The 20,563-nt window shown below is 33.3% G+C and overlaps 1 long non-coding RNA gene across 1 annotated transcript in view; it reads right to left on the bottom strand.

Annotated features, from left to right (window-relative positions):
- Window positions 1-18,822, bottom strand: part of LOC116423267 — a 43,445-nt gene extending 24,623 nt beyond the window's left edge. Inside the window, exons 1-2 of the long non-coding RNA XR_004233799.1 lie at window positions 18,764-18,822; window positions 4,641-4,718 (exon numbers count right to left, since the gene is read on the bottom strand). This is a non-coding gene — a long non-coding RNA (uncharacterized LOC116423267). The remainder of the gene's footprint in view (window positions 1-4,640; window positions 4,719-18,763) is intronic.
- Between the last annotated feature and the right edge of the window lie 1,741 nt (window positions 18,823-20,563).

Genomic DNA, 20,563 nt, shown 5'->3' with positions numbered 1-20,563 from the left:
TAATTACATGATTGCAGTCACCATCTGCAGTGACTTTTTAGTTCAAGAATGTACAATCTGACATTGCTTCCATTTCTTCTCCCTCTCTTTGCCAGAAAGTTATAAAACCAGTTGCCAAGATTTTAGTTTCTTGGATGTTAATCTTCAATTCAGCAATTGCACTCTCCTCTTTCATCCTCATTAAGTCATTTTTATTTTCTACCATTGGAGTGGTATCATCTGCATATCTAAGAGTGTTGATATTTCTCCTGGCAACCTTAATTGCAGCTTTTGATTTATCTGGTCTGGCATTTCACATAAGTATTCTGCATATAAATTAAAAATAAAGTAACAATACTTGCCATACTATCCACATCTTTTTCCATTATTAAACCAATAAGTTATTCCATCTTTACTTCTAATTGTTGCTCCTTGGATTACATAAAGCTTTCTTAGAAAACAAGTAAGATAATCAGGTACTTTTATCTCTTTGAGCTATATTTTGTTATAAATTACACATAAAAGCTTTAACATAATCAGTGAAGCAGAACTCTGGAACTCCCATACTTTCTCCATAAACCAGCAAATGTTAGCAATTTGGTCTCTAGTTCCACTGCCTCTTTCAAAACCAGTATGTTATTCTGTTATTCTTATAAAAGTTATCTTTTCTGGTTCACCCTCCTCCTCTCTAGGGTGAAATTCCATTTTTCAATTCCACGATCTTAGTTCTTTCTCAATGCTGCCTCTCCCACTCTCCTCAAGCCCATCCTGTTCCTGAGAAACATCATTACATTGTTGTAAAATTTAATCCACTCCACAGTCCTTCCCTGTGCAATTTTTGCCTTCCACAAAAGTCACTAATTCACCTGTAAAGGGTCAGGGAATTGAGTCCATTGTGTGTCATATCTTCCTTTTACACCTTTTGTTCTACTTATTAACTTCTACATACATCTTTGGACCATTTATATTCTTTTAATCTCTTTATAATCCTTCACTGTTCTTTTTTTTATGCCATAAGGTATTTCTCTCTCACTTTTTAAACTATAGCTTCTAGACATGATATAATTGATTTAATTACATATTTTTTTTATTTCGAAAATTTTTTCTTTACAACATTATCTCTTGCACTCACTTCTGTTCCAATTTTTTACCTCCCTCCCTCCACTCCCTCCACCAGATGGCAAGCAGTGCTATACATGTTAAATATGGTTATATCCAGATACAATATATCTGTACAGAACCGAACAACTCTCTTGTTGCACAGGAAGAATTGGATTCAGAAGGTAAAAATAAATGGCAAGAAAAACAAAAATGCCATCAGTTTACATTCATTTCCCAGTGTTCTTTCTTTGGTTATAGCTGCTTCTGTCCATCATTGATCAATTGAAACTGAGTAAGATCTTCTCTTTGTCGAAGATATCCACTGCCATCAGAATACATCTTCATACAGTATCGTTGCTAACATATATAATGATCTCTTGGTTCTGCTCATTTCACTTACCATCAGTTCATGTAAGTCTCTCCAAGCCTCTCTGTATTCATCCTGCTGGTCATTTCTTACAGAACAATAATATTCCATAACATTCATATACCACAGTTTACCCAACCATTCTCCAATTGATGGGCATCCATTCATTTTCCAGTTTCTAGCCACTACAAACAGGGCTGCCACAAACATTTTGGCACATGTGGGTCCCTTTCTCATCTTTAGTATCTCTTTGGGGTATAAGCCCAGTAGTAGCACTGCTTGATCAAAGGGTATGCACAGTTTGATAACTTTTTGGGCATAATTCCAGATTGCTCTCCAAAATGGTTGGATTCGTTCACAACTCCACCAACCATGCATCAGTGTCCCAGTTTTCCCACATCCCCTCCAATATTCATCATTATTTTTTCCTGTCATCTTAGCCAATCTGACAGATGTGTAGTGGTATCTCAGAGTTGTCTTAATTTGCATCTCTCCGATCAATAGTGATTTGGAACACTTTCATATGAGTGGAAATAGTTTCAATTTCATCATCTGAAAATTGTCCGTTCATATCCTTTGACCATTTATCAAATGGAGAATGGCTTGATTTCTTATAAATTAGAGTAAAAAATATATATTTTGGAAATGAGGCCTTTATGAGAACCTTTAACTGTGAAGATGTTTTCCCAGTTTGTTGCTTCCCTTCTAATCTTGTTTGCATTAATTTTGTTTGTACAAAGGCTTTTTAATTTGATGTAATCAAAATTTTTTATTTTGTGATCAATAATGGTCTCTAGTTCATCTTTGGTCACAAATTTCTTTCTCCTACACAAGTCTGAGAGATAAACTATCCTAGGTTCCTCTAATTTATTTATAATCTTGTTCTTTATGCCTAAATCATGGAACCATTTTGATCTTATCTTGGTATACAGTGTTAAGTGTGGGTCCATGCCTAATTTCTGCCATACTAATTTCCAGTTTTCCCAGAAATTTTTGTCAAATAATGAATTCTTATCCCAAAAGTTAGGATATTTGGGTTTGTCAAACACTAGATTGCTATAGTTGACTATTTTGTCTTGTGAACCTAACCTATTCCACTGATCAACTAATCTATTTCTTAGCCAATACCAAATAGTTTTGGTGACTGCTCTTTTATAATATAGTTTTAGACCAGGTATAGCTAGGTCACCTTCATTTGATTTTTTTTTTCATTAATTCCCTTGAGATTCTCAACCTTTTGTTCTAATTTTGTTGTTATTTTTTCTAGATCATTAAAATATTTTCTTGGGAGTCTGATTGGTATAGTACTAAATAAGTAGATTAGTTTAGGGAGTATTGTCATCTTTATTATATTTGCTCAACCTATCCAAGAGCACTTAATATTTTTCCAATTATTTAAATCTCATTTTATTTGTGTAGAAAGTTTTTTGTTATTTTGCTCATATAATTCCTGACTTTCCTTTGGTAGATAGATTCCCAAATATTTAATACTATCAACAGTTATTTTGAATGGAATTTCTCTTTGTAATTACATATTCTTTTATAATTCTATTTATTTATTATTCTTGTGCTTCCTGTCTGGGAGGTTTGCAATTAAATATGCTACTCAAATCTATTGCTTTTGTTGGGAAGAAAAGTATTGTGTTGTGTGTGGAGGAGATGTAATAATATCTAAAATGCTTCTTTTTTGTTGAATTACCATATTTTTCCATGAGTGACTAGATTAGATTTATTAGCTATGTCATTACCTGTTTACCTGTTTTGCTCTTTCTAATATACAATGCCATTCCCAATTATGATTTCTTATAAATGTTCAATAATCCTATATTATTCAAATTTTCTTTTCTTTAAATTTAAAAAAGTAATTTAAATCATTAAATTTAAAACTACATATATTAGAATTTATAGTCTGAGGTATAAATGACATATTTTTTAAATTAGCAGTTAGATCTACCACTGGAATAAGAAGGAATGGAAGGAAGGAAGGAAGGAAGGAAGGAAGGAAGGAAGGAAGGAAGGAAGGAAGGAAGGAAAGGAAGGAGGGAGGAAAGGAGAAAGGAAGGAAGGAAGGAAGAAGAAGGAAGGAAAGAAGGAAGGAAGGAAGGAAGGAAGGAAGGAAGGAAGGAAGAAGGAAGGAAGGAAGGAAGGAAGGAAGGAAAGGAAAGGAGGAAAAGAGGAAAGGAAGAAAGGAAGGAAGGAAGGAAGGAAGGAAGGAAGGAACAAAGGAACGAAGGAAGGAAGAAAGGAAGGAAGGAAGGAAGGAAGGAAGGAAGGAAGGAAAGAAGGACTTATTAAGTGACTACTATGTTCCAGACAGGCAATAGAGTAACAGACCTGGAGTAAGGACAATCTGAGTTCAAATATGACCTCAGATATTTATAAGTTATGTAATCTTGGACAAGACACTTAATTTGTCTCAGCTTCCTCATCTGTAAAATGAACTGGAGAAAGAAATGGCTAACTACTTCAGTACCTTTGCTAAGAAAACTACAAATAAGGTAACAAAGACTCAAAAATGACTGATTAACTAAATTACAAGAATAATTTGCCAGACACAACTGTGACAAGTTTTTTTTTTTTTTTTTTTTTTTTTTTTTTTTTTTTTTTTTTTTACAAATATAGCATTGTAGCCCCACAAATTTGGGGATGGGGGAGAAGTATGGTATTGTTATTCCAATTTTACAGCTGAGAAAACTAAGACAGACATTTAAGTGAATTGATTGAGAAATCATAACTAATGTGTGTCTGAGGGCAGAATTTAACTCTAGTTTTGTAATTCCAGACCCCAAACTCTATCTATCATACCATCTGGATATCTTCCTTTTAAATATGCTAATATCATTCCTACACTTTGGGTGTGTTCTCCAAGTTATATCTTAAAAAGTAAGAAAAAATATATAGAATAAACAACTGGATATAGACAGGATGTAAAATTATATTGAATCAAGTATTAATCAGCATTTCATAGTCACAGTGAGACAAGCATCAAGCACTTCTTTCCATAAACCTTATAAGTGGGTTTGGGTTTTAAGACAATAAGCATCTTTTCCTGATGTCATTCTGGCTAATGAATTCTTCAGAAATAATTATTTTTGATTACTGAAATTTTTCAAAATGATCACAAAACACATTATTAAACTTAATTAGTATTTACAAAACCAAAGAGAAAGAAAACATCTAAAACAATACTCACATGTTCCAACTCTCTCATTAACACCCATCCAGAGGGTTTATTTTATTAATCTTGTAGAAATCTCATCACTCATGAAATCTTGAAGGAATTTCAAAAGGAAAAGAACAAAATATTGAATGAGTAAGCAAAAATCCATCACACAGTTGTTGTTTTTTTAATTTTGTTAAGTTTGTTTTCTTGCTTCCAGAATCAGTGAGATTTATAATTACAGAATCTCAGATATGGAAAAGATTTCAGGGCCATCTAGTACAATTTTTAACTGTAAAAATAAAAGTCCTGTCTATATCATACCCAACAAGTATTGACTTACCTTTTGTATAAAGATCTCCAGCGAAGGAAAATCTGTTATGTCCAAGAGGAGCACATTCATTCCACAGCTCTGATTACTTGGAAATATTTCATTATATTTAATTTTTCAAATTGTAACCCTTATTCTTGGCCCTATTCTCCACACCATCCCAACTTCCAAACACAACAAGCATTCCACATGGCAACTTTTCTAATAAGTCCATATTACAATTCTACCTTTCCTCCCTTCTTCTCTTTTTCAGGCCAAATATATCTATCCTCATATGCTAGAACCCCATGGCCTTTCATAATATTGGTTGTCTTTCTCTGGATTTGGATTGACATCCCTCCTGTTTTTGTTCTTGTTTTTCTGATTGTTATTTAAAATGACAAACCAGTGCTAAACATAAATAAATAAATGAGTGAATAAATAACACCCCCCCCCAATTGTCAGGTTCAGTTTTTCAAATTTCAGTTTAATATAGCACTGAGCATGTTCACATTTTTATTGCCAAATATAATGTTCAACAGCCTGTGACACAACAATTCAGACTTGTTGGCAGCTGTTACCCAGTTTCCATTTCTTTCAGTGAAAGATTTAGGGTGTGGAAACTTTCTACTTCCTTGGAAACTCTTCTAAAAACTGGTTTTCACTCCATTTGGCCTCTAAGTGTTTAAGAGGTGACTGAATTTCTGAAAGTGGTCAGACAGTTTTTAGTGCCACTGGCAACCACTCTTAGTTTCGCACTATGTGAAAAGGGTGGGGGGGATCCATTTTATTAAAAATCAAATTGCCTTCCCCAATCCCCTTTCCTATTTCTTTCGAGACCAAGAAGCCAGGGTGCTTTTCCCATGTAGAGGGCATTCAACCTCTAAACCATACAGCACCCTTTGCTAAAAGATTACATCTCTATTTCTTGAATTGATAGCATTGTGTGTGTGTGTGGAGAGAGAGAGAGAGAGAGAGAGAGAGAGAGAGAGAGAGAGAGAGAGAGGAACAGAGACAGAGACAGAGAAACAGATAGAGAGACAGAGAGACAGAAAGGGACAGAGAATACTTAAATTCCATTTTATCTCCAAATCGTTACAGAACTTACCCACTGGCACCCTAGTATATAGGTGAGGCTGAGAGAGATGTATGCAATACATTTGCTTTATGAAAGGATTTGAAGGATGGGGAGGAGGAGACACCTAAATAAGCCCTTAACTGGGCAGGAGATTTTATAATGAATTCCTGAAAATGGAAACAGCCTCTGTCAGCACGGATCAGCTAGCAGTAAATTGGTTTCCTGGGACAGTGGAAGAGACAGTAACTGAAAGTAGCCAGTTTTTTTTTTTTTGTTTTTTTTTTTTCTGACACTCCAAAGGCAGCCTCTTGCTTCTTTTCCCTGGTGCAAGTTAACAAGTCACCTCCCAAGGAGCTCCCTTCTGTTTTCTTATTAACTGCATTAGAGAAGCAGGTTAGTGATCCCGATCTAGACACACTGACTGTGCCTATTTGTCATACTACTGCCAAAGTCAAGAATCCAGAAAAACAAACTCTGCTGTAAGAGAAGATTATTGATTTACCAGAGAGCAGACACATATTTCGGTTCAATATAAGGAGGAATTTTTATCTAAAAGTGGAATAAGATACTTTCAAAATTAATGAATTCCTTCTCCCTGGAAGTCTTCAAGAAAAAAATGAATCATAAATAGATTAAGGCCTGGAAAGATCTTTAGGGATTATCTAATTAACACTTTCATTTCACAATTTAAGAATCTGAAACCTAGAGTGCCTAACTGATTTGTATAAGATTAATGAGCCATCATCTGTAGTGAAGTTGAGATTTGAACCCAAGCTCCTAGATTTCACATCAAATATTCTTTCTATGACATACTACATTTTCTCATGTCACATTAGATGATACCTAAGTTGGAAAAGATCCCTTCCAACTTTAAGATTCTGTGATTTCATGATCTTCACTACTTTGTTGCTTTTTGGTGTGAAGAACATTTGTGTGAGTGTATGTGTATGTATATATATATATATCTATATATAAATATATATGTGTGTGTATACATGTATATGATATGTATATATTCATATATATTCAACACAAATATGCTCATAAGAGTGAGTCTTTGAATCAATGAATCAAATGAAGCCTAAGTATCTCTGTTTAATCAACTGATTGCTTCTTCAAAGACTTTAGAAAAGTTCTTGACCAATTTAGAAATCTTGAAATCATTGGATAGAATGTGATGATGTTGTACAGGATTTGAAGACCCTTGGTCATACCATGTCAATTTTGAATAAAATAAAGAACTAGTTCAAAACTCTGGCATTCAAATATGTAACAGTGAAGAATAGATAATATTCTAGCCAAACTTTTGGCTAAGAGGGAAACACTTTGGAGAATAGGGAAAAGCTCAGTTTGGGAGCATTTTTTGATAGCCTTTCCACTACTCTTTGAAAGGAGGAGAATCTTGTGATTATTAGAAAGCCAAAAGATTTGGGTTTTTTTGTAGTCAAACTAGATTAATTAGCCCCTAAATCTGCATCAATTGATGACTATGTTTGCATCTGGATCTGAGAAGAGAAAAGACATACAGAGGAAAGGTAGCTTCAGTCTCTACAAAGAAGTCAGCAGAAAAACTATAACATGCCAAAGAATGTCATAAATATCTTCACAAAGAGGAAAAAGAGACTCTAAGTAATCAAGAGCTGAAAGTTACCTTTTTGCCACATATTCTTTAAGCTTGAGACCACTCTCTCCTGGACTTTGAATGTACTCATGGAAGACTGTGGTACGTCTTTGGGGGATGTTTTATACCAATTGATCTTACTATTATATCATAATAAAATATCTCTTCTTTAAAAACTTATTCAGACTGGCTGTCTGATATCAAATAATAATAAGGGGGGAAAGTCCAATGATAAGACTTGTGAGCTTTAGCATTAGACAAACATACCTCAATAATTCAAGGTTACTCCTGAGACTGCCCACAAGAGAAAAAGCAGCTGTGTTCTGGGAATCCATATTACCAAAATAAATGGAAATTAAGAAGGCAGCTCCCCAGACTAAATGTGCCAAAATGTGCTAAATGTCTTTGTATTTTTGTGTTTAGTTGCTCTGTCATATCTTCATCATCCCATTTTAGTGTTTTCTTGACCCTATTTGGGATTTGCAGAGGAGTAGGAATGTGGGAGAAATTTTTTTTAATATAAAATGTTTTGATAAATAAGCTTTTTAAATTAAATAAAAATATCACATAGAATGACTCTAAGAAGGGAAAGGATACTAGTGAAATTATGATGATGTTGAAAAAAGGCCAATTTTTATGAAAAAAAAAAGCTATGAAAAATCTATCTATTATACTCTCCATGCTCACCATCAAGGTTACAGTAGTAGTATCCATTGGCAGAGTAACTCAAATGGTGTCCACTGGAGTTGGAGCATTTGATGCCTGGGAAAACTTCTTCAACACAAAGTTCATCCAGGGCTACGACAGAAGCCAGGTCTGGCCCGTTTTACCAGCAGACATGTGCCTTGAGTCATCGGGCAATGCCTAGGGCTAAGGTGAAATGTAAAATGCCTAATTTTCCTTGCACAAATGCTTCATGTTTTAATGAGCCTTAAAATAATAGTCTCACAGCTGATTATACTAGTAATCCAAGTTCCTAAATGTTGTTCTAATTATTCTCTTAATGAATTCTTTAATACTTGGAATTTATCTCAGTATAGGAATAAAATAATCTTTCATGTCTGATTCATATTATATGCCTCTTTAACTTTCTTCTTTGGGAGAACTCTTTATATTTTGGGGCTATAACTATTCCTGTTATTATTAAGCCAAAGAGTGTGGGAAAAAAATATAACCCCCTCCCAAAGTCCTGTAATTAGAGTTCAGGCTTCCCCTAGTATTAAACCCAAGACTAACAGTAATGCATGGATACACAATAGAAATCTACATAGTAGATACAATGCTGGACCTGCAATTATGAAGATCTGATTTTAAATTCCAGCAAAGAGGCTTACTAATTGCGTGATCATGAGCAAGTCACTTAACCTAGCTTTGTTTATCTTCTTTTAGATGTAAAATGGGGCTAATAACAACATTTACTCCCACAACTGTTGTGAAATCAAAAAATACATTTGTAAAGTTCATTACAAACTTTAAATGCTATATAAATGCCAAGTGTAATAATAATAATTAGTAGTAGTAGTGTGATTCCAGTCCCTATGTTGGGATAAGTACATGCTAAGCCTGGAGTCAGGAAGAACTGAACTCAAGTCCAGTCTAAGATACTTAACTGTGTGACCCTGGTCACTTAATCCTATTTGCCTCAATTTCTTCATCTATTTAAATAAGCTGGAGAAGGAAATAGCAAACCACTCCAGTATCTTTGCCAAGAAAATCCTGAATGGGATCATCAAGAGTTGAACATTATAAAAAAACAACAAAATTACAACTAAACCCCCATATTCCCTGTAACAAGGTTAATGAATTGTCAGATATTTTGTGCATTTTTGTAATTATTATGAATCAAATGTCTCTTTTGCTCATTCTTTCTTGGATTTTGTTATTGCTTTATAGAAATGTTGTTGATTTGCAATAGGAGGTAGGATGAGATTTGTTGTTCATGGTCTCAATTATTTCTTCACTGATTTTCTATGGAATTCATCATTTATTCAACAACTATGCATGAATATTCTCTTCATGCCTTTATTTTTCTTGTCTTATTTATATTTCAACATGTCTAGAACTCTATCAAATAGCCATAAGAAATAAGAACATCTATTACTATGTTTTATGATGAAACTTCTATTATTTCCCCATAGCTTATAATGCTAGCTTTTGAATTTAATTATATATTTACATCATGTTAAAAAAATATTTTTATAACATGTATAAAATCTATTTTATCCTGGGGAATGATTTTTTAGAATATATTTCTATAAAATTTTTGGATTTTACTTAAAAGTTTTGAGTTAATATTCTTTAATGATGTCTGGCTATGGTTTTTTCTTTGCTTAGTCTTCCCTGATTTAGATGTTAGGTGTTATATTTGTCTCATAGAAGGAAACTGATAGAGTTTTTTCTCATGTTAGAATAATTTTTAATATGCTCTTTGTTTTTTTTTCTCTGTGTTTTGTATGCTTACAAATTTTTGATAGAAATTAATTGCATCCCAAGTTATTAAAAGAATTAGCAAATATGCATACTGAAATACCATCAAATATGTCTGAAAACTCAGAGAGGTCAAAAGAGGCTCCGCAATGCTAAAAATGGAAAAACAGAAATTCTTTAAACTACAGGTAATATACAAAGTGTTAAAGGGATGGTATGTGAGCATTTAGAAATGGAGGTGTGAAAACTATGAGCCAAGCATAGGCTCCTCAAGTATAATTAATGAGACTTATTGCACGTTAAAAATTTTTGTTGTTCTTAAGTCTGTTTTGGTTATCTTTTAGTGTTAACAAATATCTGAACCAGGATTTTAACTCACAAAGATAAGTCTTCCAAATTCCTGCCCCAGCACTCTTATCTATTGTGTCATCTAGCTGTCCTTTTCTTTTGTTGACAAAATCTAATTTATCAACAAATCTCATAAAACTGAGATATCAGAAGGTTGTCATAGGCTTATACGTAGTTTATGTAGATTAAAACAAGGCATTTAATAACATAAGAGTAAAACAGAGGTAATGATACTGCTATATAACTTGAGAATTGATTGCATGACCTGACTTCCAAAGATGTAATTGACATCTACCAGGAAGGAGGACTTTAAGGCAATAGTATAATAGTCTGTCTTCTATTGTAAAAATTGTTATAAGTGATTTGAAGGAAACCATAGGCAGTATCCTTCTCAAATTTGAAGATTAAACAAAAATGGGAGTAAAAACAGCAACCATTTAGAAGTCAGTGTCTTTGGTTTGTTGGTAAAATGTTGACAATTAAATTGTAACAATTATTGTAACCCACACTTGGGTTCAAAAAAAATAAATTGAACAAATACAATGGTGGGGAGATACAGTGTGAAGCAGTAGCTCACGAAGAACTCAATTGGAATCTAATACTGAGTCAATAAATTTGATAGTAAAAAAATTAATACCATCTTAAGTTTCATTATTAAAATCTATCATGTGAGATGATCCAAATCAGTTCCAATTGTTCAGTAATGAAGAGAACTACACCCAGTAAAAGAACTTTGAGAAATGAGGGTGGACCACAACAAAGTATTTCCACTCTTTCTGTTATTGTCTGCTTGCATTTTTGGTTTTCTTCTCAAGTTATTTTTACCTTCTTTCTAAATCTGATGTTTCTTGTGCAGTAAGATAACTATATAAATATGTATACATATATTGTGTTTAACATATACTTTAACATATTTAACATGTATTGAACTACCTACCATCTAGGGGAGGGGGTGAAGAGAAGGAGGGGAAAGGTTGGAACAGAAGGTTTTGCAAGGGTCAATGTTGAAAAATTACCCATGTATATGTTTTGTAAATAAAAAACTATAATAATAATATTAAAAGCCTATTGTGAAAAATGAAAGTGTTCATTGTCCTCTTATACTGTGAGTTGGTTAAATCACCTCCAGACTACTGTCTTCCATTGTGGACACTAAATCTGAATAAAAGCATTGAAAAATTGGTGTGTGTTTAATGAAAGACAATCAGACTGATTAAGACTCAGACTATTCCATAGTTTCAAGGAACTGGAAGTACATCATCTGGCTAGGTGAAAATTTAGAAGATTTAAAACATAATAGATATTAATAAGTTCTTGGAAAGTTGTCATGTGAAAAATGTTTAACTTACTTTCCTTGGATATAAAGAGCAGAACTATGATCAATTATTACATACCACATACATTCTAAATTTATCTATTACTGGGTTTGATACAGGGGCAATTTTGAAAATAAGTGCATATTGCTTGGCATAATCTCCTATCCCAAATCTTCTAGGTATTTCTAAGATCATTTTAACTCAGTCACAGAACCATATTAGGACACTCATAGAAAGTCATATGAATGTTAAAAAGTAAACCTCTTAATCTGGATTCAAACAAATAGCAATAAAATAGTGAATAACTGTCACAATTTGTTTAGCCACTCCCCAATCAATATTTTGATTCAGTTATATAACTGAATTAATTAGTGTCTATAAGGACCTTGTTATCAATGACTTTCTTGGAGCATAGATCTATAGTGGAATCTCTAAATTAAAGAAAAATTCTCATTTTAATCACTTTATTTTGCACAATTACAAATTTCTTTCCAAAAAGGGTGCCCTGATTCACATTCTTGCCATAGGATGTTACTCTTTCCTTGACCTCTTCAATATTTACTATTCCCATCTTTTCATCATGTCAGTTTCCTTGGTGGGAAGCAAAACCTCACAACTGTTTTGCTTTGCATTTCTCTTATTAGTAATTTGGAGTTATCTGTTTCATTTGGTTGTTATTAGAGTTTGATCATATTCTCTGAGAATTTATCTGTTGAGGAATCGTGCGTGTGTGTGTGTGTGTGTGTGAAATATACAGACATAAATATAGGTATAAATGTAGATATGTATGTATCTTCTTTGACATATTTTATTCCAAAACCTTCTCTGAAAATTTAATATTGTCATTTCACGTTGATTCAATAGCCATTATGTACAAACTAGCCTAATTTGCACAGAGACAAGACATTAAAAATCCTTATCCAATACCCATGGAGAGGAATTCTAGCAGATAAAATTGCTGCCAAGAAATATTCCCTCTGTTTCCTAGCAGATTTTCCCTCTCCAGCACCACCACTCCCAACTTTCTACCTACCTCTCCTTATCAACTGATATTGTCCCTACTACTTTCAAATATACCTAAGTCCCACCTTCATTTAAAAGAAAACTTTCACTAGATCCTATTATATCCTCAAGATATTACACTATATCTCTCCTGCCTTTCTATCTAAAAATATTGCCTCTATTTCCTCTCCTCTTATTCACTACTCAGCCCTTTGCAACCAGGCTTTTAACTTCATCACTCAACTGAATCTACTGTTTGAATTTAGGAGATAATATTAATCATACCTGCCATTTTTAAAAGATTTGTATTTTTGTTCACAATAGTCTTATGATATAGGCTCTATATTAGAAATGAGAAAAGTAAGGTTCAGAGAATATAACTAGAATAGGGATCACATTATTATTTTATATTTGAGATAGGATGTCAGTCCATTTTCTGTTACCAATACACAGACATATATATTTGCATGGAAAGTAGGGGGGAGAAAGAGAGAGAGAGAGAGAGAGAGAGGAAGAAGGAGAGAAAAAGAAAGAGGTGTTGATAGTCTTTAGTGACTCAGAACTATTATGGATGTGTGTGGGTGTGTGGGTTTGTGTATTCGGTGTGTGGATATATGAGAGAGAGAGAGAGAGAGAGAGAGAGAGAGAGAGAGAGAGAGAGAGAGAGAGAAAGCTGTTGATAAGTCTTTAATGATTCAGAACTATTATGGGTGGGTGGGTGGGTGGGTGTTGGTGTGTAAGTGTGTATATGACTATCATTGGAGATATATAAAAATATGTACATATAATATTCTATAGACTTACATCTATAACTATATAGAAATAGATATAGATCATTATATAAATCCATATATATATAGTTACTTACATACCAATTATAAAGATACATAGAATTGTAAGTTTTATAATTTATGGTTATATACAGAATTAGTGTTTTACATATATGTGTATGTGCAAATGTACATATAAGGTGTGTGCTTATATGTGTGTATATTTACACATCCCATTTATTATACAGATGAGTTCTAATTTGATTGTGCTTGACTTGGCAAATATCTATGGGAATCTAATTGGAAATATCTAATAGGCAGTGGGAGAGACTAATCCAGGTGAGAGACTAAGGAAGGATATTCGGCAATTAAACCAACAGAAGTCAGTAAGTTTGATAATTGAGTGAATTTAAATAGAGAAGAGAATATGTCCTAGGACAGTATTAGAAATATAATATCAAAGATAAAATAGTTAAGGAGATTGAGGAGGAGTGATTGGATAGGCAGAGGGATAACCAAGAATATCACACACACACACACACACACACACACACACACACAAACACAAAAAAAAAAAGAAAAAAGAATGTATAGAACAAGACAATGATCAAAGAACACCCCAAATTCAGTAACTAAAAGCCAGACATGACTCAAAAACAAACAACTAACTTAATATTTTAAGAATATTCTAAAGACATATTTAAATTCTTTCATTTTGACCTTTTATACTTGATCTAAAAACATAACTGATTGATTTAGATATGTTTTCACCTAGTTAGGGTATCGATGGGATGGGGTAGTTTCTTCCCCCATCTAAATTCCCAGATGTATAGAATCTCTTAGGCTTCCCTGACAGAAGGGACAGTGCTTCATATTGCCTATATACCATTACTGAAGTTGTAGAGGGGGAAAAAATTATTTTTTTTAAATAACAGTGATAGCAAGCTATTACATAGTTCTTTAAGATGTACAAAGCTCTTTACAAATAGTATTTTATTTCATACTCAAAACAACCCTTGGGGGTAGGAGCTATTATAATCCTCATTTTGCAACAAGGAAACAGAGGTAAATAGAATTTAAGTGATTTGCCCAGGGTAGCATAGTAATAAATGTCTAAACCAGAATTTAAACTTCCATTAAATTGCCTTTAAAAAAAAAAAAAGGAAAGGAAAAAGGAAGAAAATATACAACTTCAATTCCTAAAAAGTCAGTTCCTTCTCTCTACACCCATGGTTTGAAAATGGAGTGTTAGCAACCAGCTATGAGCCAACATATTTGGATGCCAAAAATATCAAACTACTATGAACATCAAACTACATTTCCCAAGATGCTAAGCATTTCAAAAGGAAGCCTAAATGTGAAGAAGAATATAAAGAAGAGATATCTAACTAAAAACAATGGGAAATCTGATTGTTCTCTTAATGGAAGCAGATAAGAGAAAATGAGTCATAATTTTGAAAAAGATGCACAATTTTAAAGTGATCAATGCTTTTACTTCAGAATGTAGCAACCTGAGTAAAGTTCTTGATTATCCTTTTAAAATGTCTATAAATTAAGCATCTATTTTGTGGAAAAAAAACTTGATTGTATTCAAATCGACCCTTAGATGCATGTTGATTTTTTAATGATCATTTTGAACTTTACAATAGCAGAACAGCTAACAACTGACATTTCAGCAACATTCCAAACAGTAAAAAATAAAATAAAATTTAAACACCCACAAGCCTGGATGCTGAGACTCAGCCTTAAGAGACAATTGAAATCATAGGAACAAAAGTCTCCCCATCTGTTGCTATTAATTTAGCCAACTTCACACATATGAGATTCTGAAGCAGGATTGCCAGGCTGAGTTTCTGGTTTTCTAAACTTATACTACCTCTGACCTTTATGATTAAAATCTAATTTTAAAATGTGGTTATTTTTAAAAGGTAGAAGTGGCGTAATTTTCTCATCTGCTTAAGTTATGAGTAATTGGTAACCTTAACTTGCTGATTCACTGCCGTGCCTTCCATTTCAATTTTTTTCATAATAATGGCTAGCAAACTGTGAGATTGCAAAACAATTCTGTTGAGAGAATGCAATTCACTTGCATTGCATGACCAAAACAATGTCTAAAAGACATCTACAAAGCTGATCATCCAGCTTTTCAATTCAAAGAGTATTTCTGTACATTATCCTGAGTAGTCCTCAAATTAGTATAGAGAATACAAAAGAGATACATCCTAATATAAGAATTCTACAGTATTGATGGGGAGAAAGATTTATATTTGTACACCAGTAGAAAGATAACACACCATTGAAGTATCAAGATGAATTAGAGGTGTGTTCACTTCAGTCATGTGTTATAAAGGTCACTTTTTAGCTGGAAAGCAACTGGGATAATGAAGGACTTTGAGAGAATGACACTAGCTGATCATTTGAAGGGACTAGAGACATTTATCCTGAAAAAGAAAATATTTATACAATCATGAGAAGTCTTCAAGTATCTGAAAGTCTGTCATATGGAAGATGTATTAGCCAACTAAGAGCTATAATAATGAAAGTTACAGAAAGGCAGATTTTTTGCTTAATGTAAGGAAAGCTTTTTTAACAATCAGATCTATTCAAAAGTATGATGACTGTTCTGCACATAGTGGGTTCTACATCTCAACATAACTCTTTAAGCAATGCTTGATGAAAAATTAATATGTTATAGATTAGAACCTTATTAAAGTATAAATTGTGTTAAATGGCTTCTGAGGAAATCCCTACCTCTGAGAAGCATGATTCTATAATTTTTTTTTTACCTCTGTGAAAATTACTACTTTGTTTCTGTTCTAGAAATCTATTTTATTGGGTTAGCCCATTAATTTGTTCCAAATGATGTGGAAGAAAAAATTATTTAAAGAGTGTTATAATATTTCTAGAAGTTTTTGATAATTAGGAAAATCACAAAAGTACTTTCCTACTTGTGTTGTTCACTTTTTATATACCATCAGAGACTACAGCACTCATTAATTCAATAATCATGTTTCAAATGTCTACTATGCCAGACATATCTATTCTCACTCATTTTTAAACTGGAATGACTTTCCCCCCATTCTTAAAGTTTCTTGACTCCTTTGTTATCATGTTTGTTTCCTTTTTTCACTTTTTTTTCTTATTTGCCCACAGTTGTCTTAGGTTCCCTTCTATATAGGTATATGTTTATGTGTTCATATACATACACATAAACATATAAACATATGTGTGTATGTATAAACATACACAAATAGGAAGAAGATACAAAAAGTCATAGAAGATAATGAGAAATCCAATACCATTATTGAGCATTTATTCTTTCTGTTGTTATATGGTTCTTTCAGGCATGTCCAATTCTTCATGATCCTATGAAACTCTCTGGAATTTGAGAGGCAAAGATACTAGGTGATTTGCCATTTCCTTCTCCATTAGCTGTTAAGTGACTTGCCCACAAATCATACACAGCTAGAAATTTCAGAGACTGAATTTGAACTCAGGTCTTCCTCATGCAAGCTCAGATCTCTACCCATGCAATATCTAATTGATAAGTTACTTTTAAATAAAGTTGACTAAAGGTATTGAGATTGACACAATTTTTGAATTTTTACAAAAATTTCTTTCATATTAAAAATATAAAGCCATCATTATCTCAAAAATAATTTCAAATTCTAAAAATAATTCCAACAAATTATTTTTTTTCTTTCTTTATCAAAGCTAAACATAGAAGCTTAAAGAATCTGCCTATTTCTAAAGGAAGATCCTTGGCCTTGTATTTTTAAGCTAAAAAAGAATGAGAGAAAAGTCTTCAGTGATGAATCATGAAAGGGCAGAATTTCTGCTAGCAACCTCTCTAGTCAGAGGCATAGCTGGCAATTTTTATGCCCAGAGAAATTTTTGCTTTGAGAAATATAAATATCTCCACCCCTTCATTTCCTTAGAACAAAACAAATGAAAGCCTGTGTTCCTTCTGTACAAACAGGACCCCATTCCAACCATTCTGAACTTTTGCCCATTGACCTATTCCCTTGAATTTGACTTCCAAAGGCTAAAGTTCTATGTAATGGCAAGGTTGTGTAGAAAGATTTGGTATGTACCCTGCTTCTGGACTACATGCTGCCCCAATAATATTTTATTTTTTCAAATACATGTACATTCATTTTTATAAAATTTTGAGTTCCCAATTTTTTATCTTTTCCTTCCTTCCTTTCCCTCTCCCCAAGACAGCAAGCAATCTGATATAATCTATACATGTACAATACTTTTAAACATAGGAAACAGAAATTCTTGAAATACAAGACTGCTTCAGAAGTATCCTAAATGGTGTTACTAGCTATGGGTAAACATTCCAAAGAGATCTTTGTTTTTTTCCCCCACACAGGTTTGCCCATCCCTACAAATAACATTCTTGTGTGAATACTCCCAAAGTGAGTCACACCACCAACAAAAACAGAGAGTTTCCCAATTTGAAACAGGAAAGAATTTTTTTATTTGAATTTGCATGTTGTTTATATGTTCAAATAAGAACTGTAAGAAAAAAATTCACTTTCCTTAGCATATTAAGACACTTTTTAAAGATTCCCTTGCTCCCTCTCTTTCTTTCCCTTTCTCTCTCTCTGTCTCTCTCTCTCTCTCTTTTCTTCCCTCTCTCAGGTGTGTGTGTGTGTGTGTGTGTGTGTGTGTGTGTGTGTATTTTCAGTTTCCCCTAGCAGAATATTTGGACTGTGAGGGAGAGGGGAACTATGATATTATGATTCAATTTCCCCTCCCGTAATCTCATTCTTTGTTTTCTCCAATACCCTCAACATGCTAACAGAATAGTTTTTGCCAACATTAAATCCCGGCCTTCAGCCCTAACTACATGTCTTCACCAATCCTCCTCATCTTGGTAAAGTTCAAGTTTCCACATTTTGGGAAAGTTCTTCAAACCTTTACCTCTTCTTTCTTCTCTGATCATATCACATCCCATATTATCTCCTTTGTTCTTCACCATCTCAACTAACTTCCATTATATCGTTTCCTTTACGCTTATTAGAACAAATTAATAATATCCCTGGTAAGATGTAATACATAATAATGGAAAGATCTCTGGACTACCCAGAATCAGATAATTTTAGAATCCTTTGGGACATGAGAAGACATTTAGTGTATACAAGAAAAATAGGATAAATGACCTATATAAAACAACTACTCATTCAGCAAGAAGTGTGATGAGGGGGAACTCATAATATCCAGAGGTAGACCATTAATTTCAATAGCTCTAATTATATAAAAAAAAAACTTTCACCTTATATCACGCTTAAATATGCTTCTCTCCAATTTTCATTGCTCCTGGTTTTCTGCCCTCTGGAATTGAATAGAATAAATGTAATCCCTTTTACCCATTTCATCCCTTTAAATACTTAAAAGAACAGTATTATGTTCTCCCTGTTTTCTCTGAGACAATCACTTCCACCAATTCTCATATAGTATGGACTCAAAAGCTCTACACTAACTTGTTTTCCTTTCTTTGAGGCATTATCTTACTTGTCAGCGTCCTTAATCTATGACATCCAGAAATGAATGTAATACTCTTGATATGTATTGACTAGAGTTGAATAATATAAATGCCTAGATATTGTGTTTCTTTAATGAAGTTTAAGATCAGATTAGCTTTTCACAATCCACTAGAACCACTACCTGATCTATTTTTTTTCAACTATTGCCTTAAGCAGACCTGCTTCAAACTGTTTGTGAAGGGTAAGTCTTTACATTTATTCTTATATTCAAATCAAATGTAAGCCTTTACATTTATTCTTATATTCAGTCCAATACTGTAATGTGTCAAGATTTTTTTTAAATAATCCTGACTCTTATCATTAACTGTATCATTAACTTTGTGTCATATGCATATTTGTAATGTATGCCATCCATACGTTATCGAACCCATTGCTAAAAATGTAAAATAGCATGGGACCAAACACAGTTCCCTGGGTACTGCACTATAGGTTTTCTTATAAATTAACATTCAAACATTAGAAACTACTCTTCAATTATGGTTATCCAACCAACTTGTGAAATACTCAAAAAGACTTCCATAATATTTCTGGTATGCACCCTTAATAATTATGTGTAAAAACATATTTTTTGCTTCTTAGAATTACATAATTAAAAATAATGCTTCTTTATTATGGGGAATATAAATTAATCAATAAATTTCACTATGGAATATGCATATTTCTAATCTTGAGGAACCATTGCTGGGCCCTCAAAGGCTGGGGTACTATGTTCACACCCTGTTTTGTACTCAAGAGATATGTTTTGGATTAGATTTAGCCTTGACTTTTGGACTTTACTTTCTGCTTTAAATCTTTTGAGATAGAGAGGCAGGTCAGGGTCCCCTCTTCTCCCATCCAGAGAATGTTAAAACCTTCACTCTGGGAATAATGTTCTGTATGGCTTGCATTACATATAAAATATAGTATTTTCCCAAAGCCAACTAAGAAAATTAAAAGTTAAACAAGGGGGGTGGGGCATGTCTGTGTTTGGATACAACAGGAAATGATGTAATTCATTAAGATACAGGGATGATATGATTAGATAGGAACTTAAAGAAATTAGCCTTTGCAAGTAAAGTGGAGGATTGCCTAAAGCAGGGATACTATTGAGGTAAGAAGCCTGCTTAGGGAGCCACTGCAATAATCTAGATGGGTGATGATACAGGTTTGAACCAAGGTATTGGCTGCATTCATAAAGAAGAGTTGAAGGTAAAAGATGTGGAGAAATAAATGTTAAAATTTCACAACTTATTAGATATATAGAATAATGGTAAGTGAAAATCCAAGGAAAATACTCAACATTATTACTGGAAAACTGGAAAAAAAAAAATGGAGATGGGGCGTGCTACCTGTTAAAAGGTTGAGCTAGAAACAATCTCATCTTTTAATTGATGGAGCTCTCCATCCCTCTTTAATTGTCCTTACACAGGGGAAAGACTAAGGGACTACTCAGAACTTGCCATGTCAAGGACAAATCCTCTCAGTACCAGACCAACATGTGGTTAAAAAGAGGGCCTTAAGGCACCTGTGTAGCATACCAAAATTAAGAA

Source organism: Sarcophilus harrisii, chromosome 4, assembly GCF_902635505.1.
Source record: "Sarcophilus harrisii chromosome 4, mSarHar1.11, whole genome shotgun sequence".
Lineage (NCBI taxonomy): Eukaryota > Metazoa > Chordata > Mammalia > Dasyuromorphia > Dasyuridae > Sarcophilus > Sarcophilus harrisii.
Note: the sequence above shows the minus strand (reverse complement) of the source record. Positions and strands in the feature narration are given on the sequence as shown.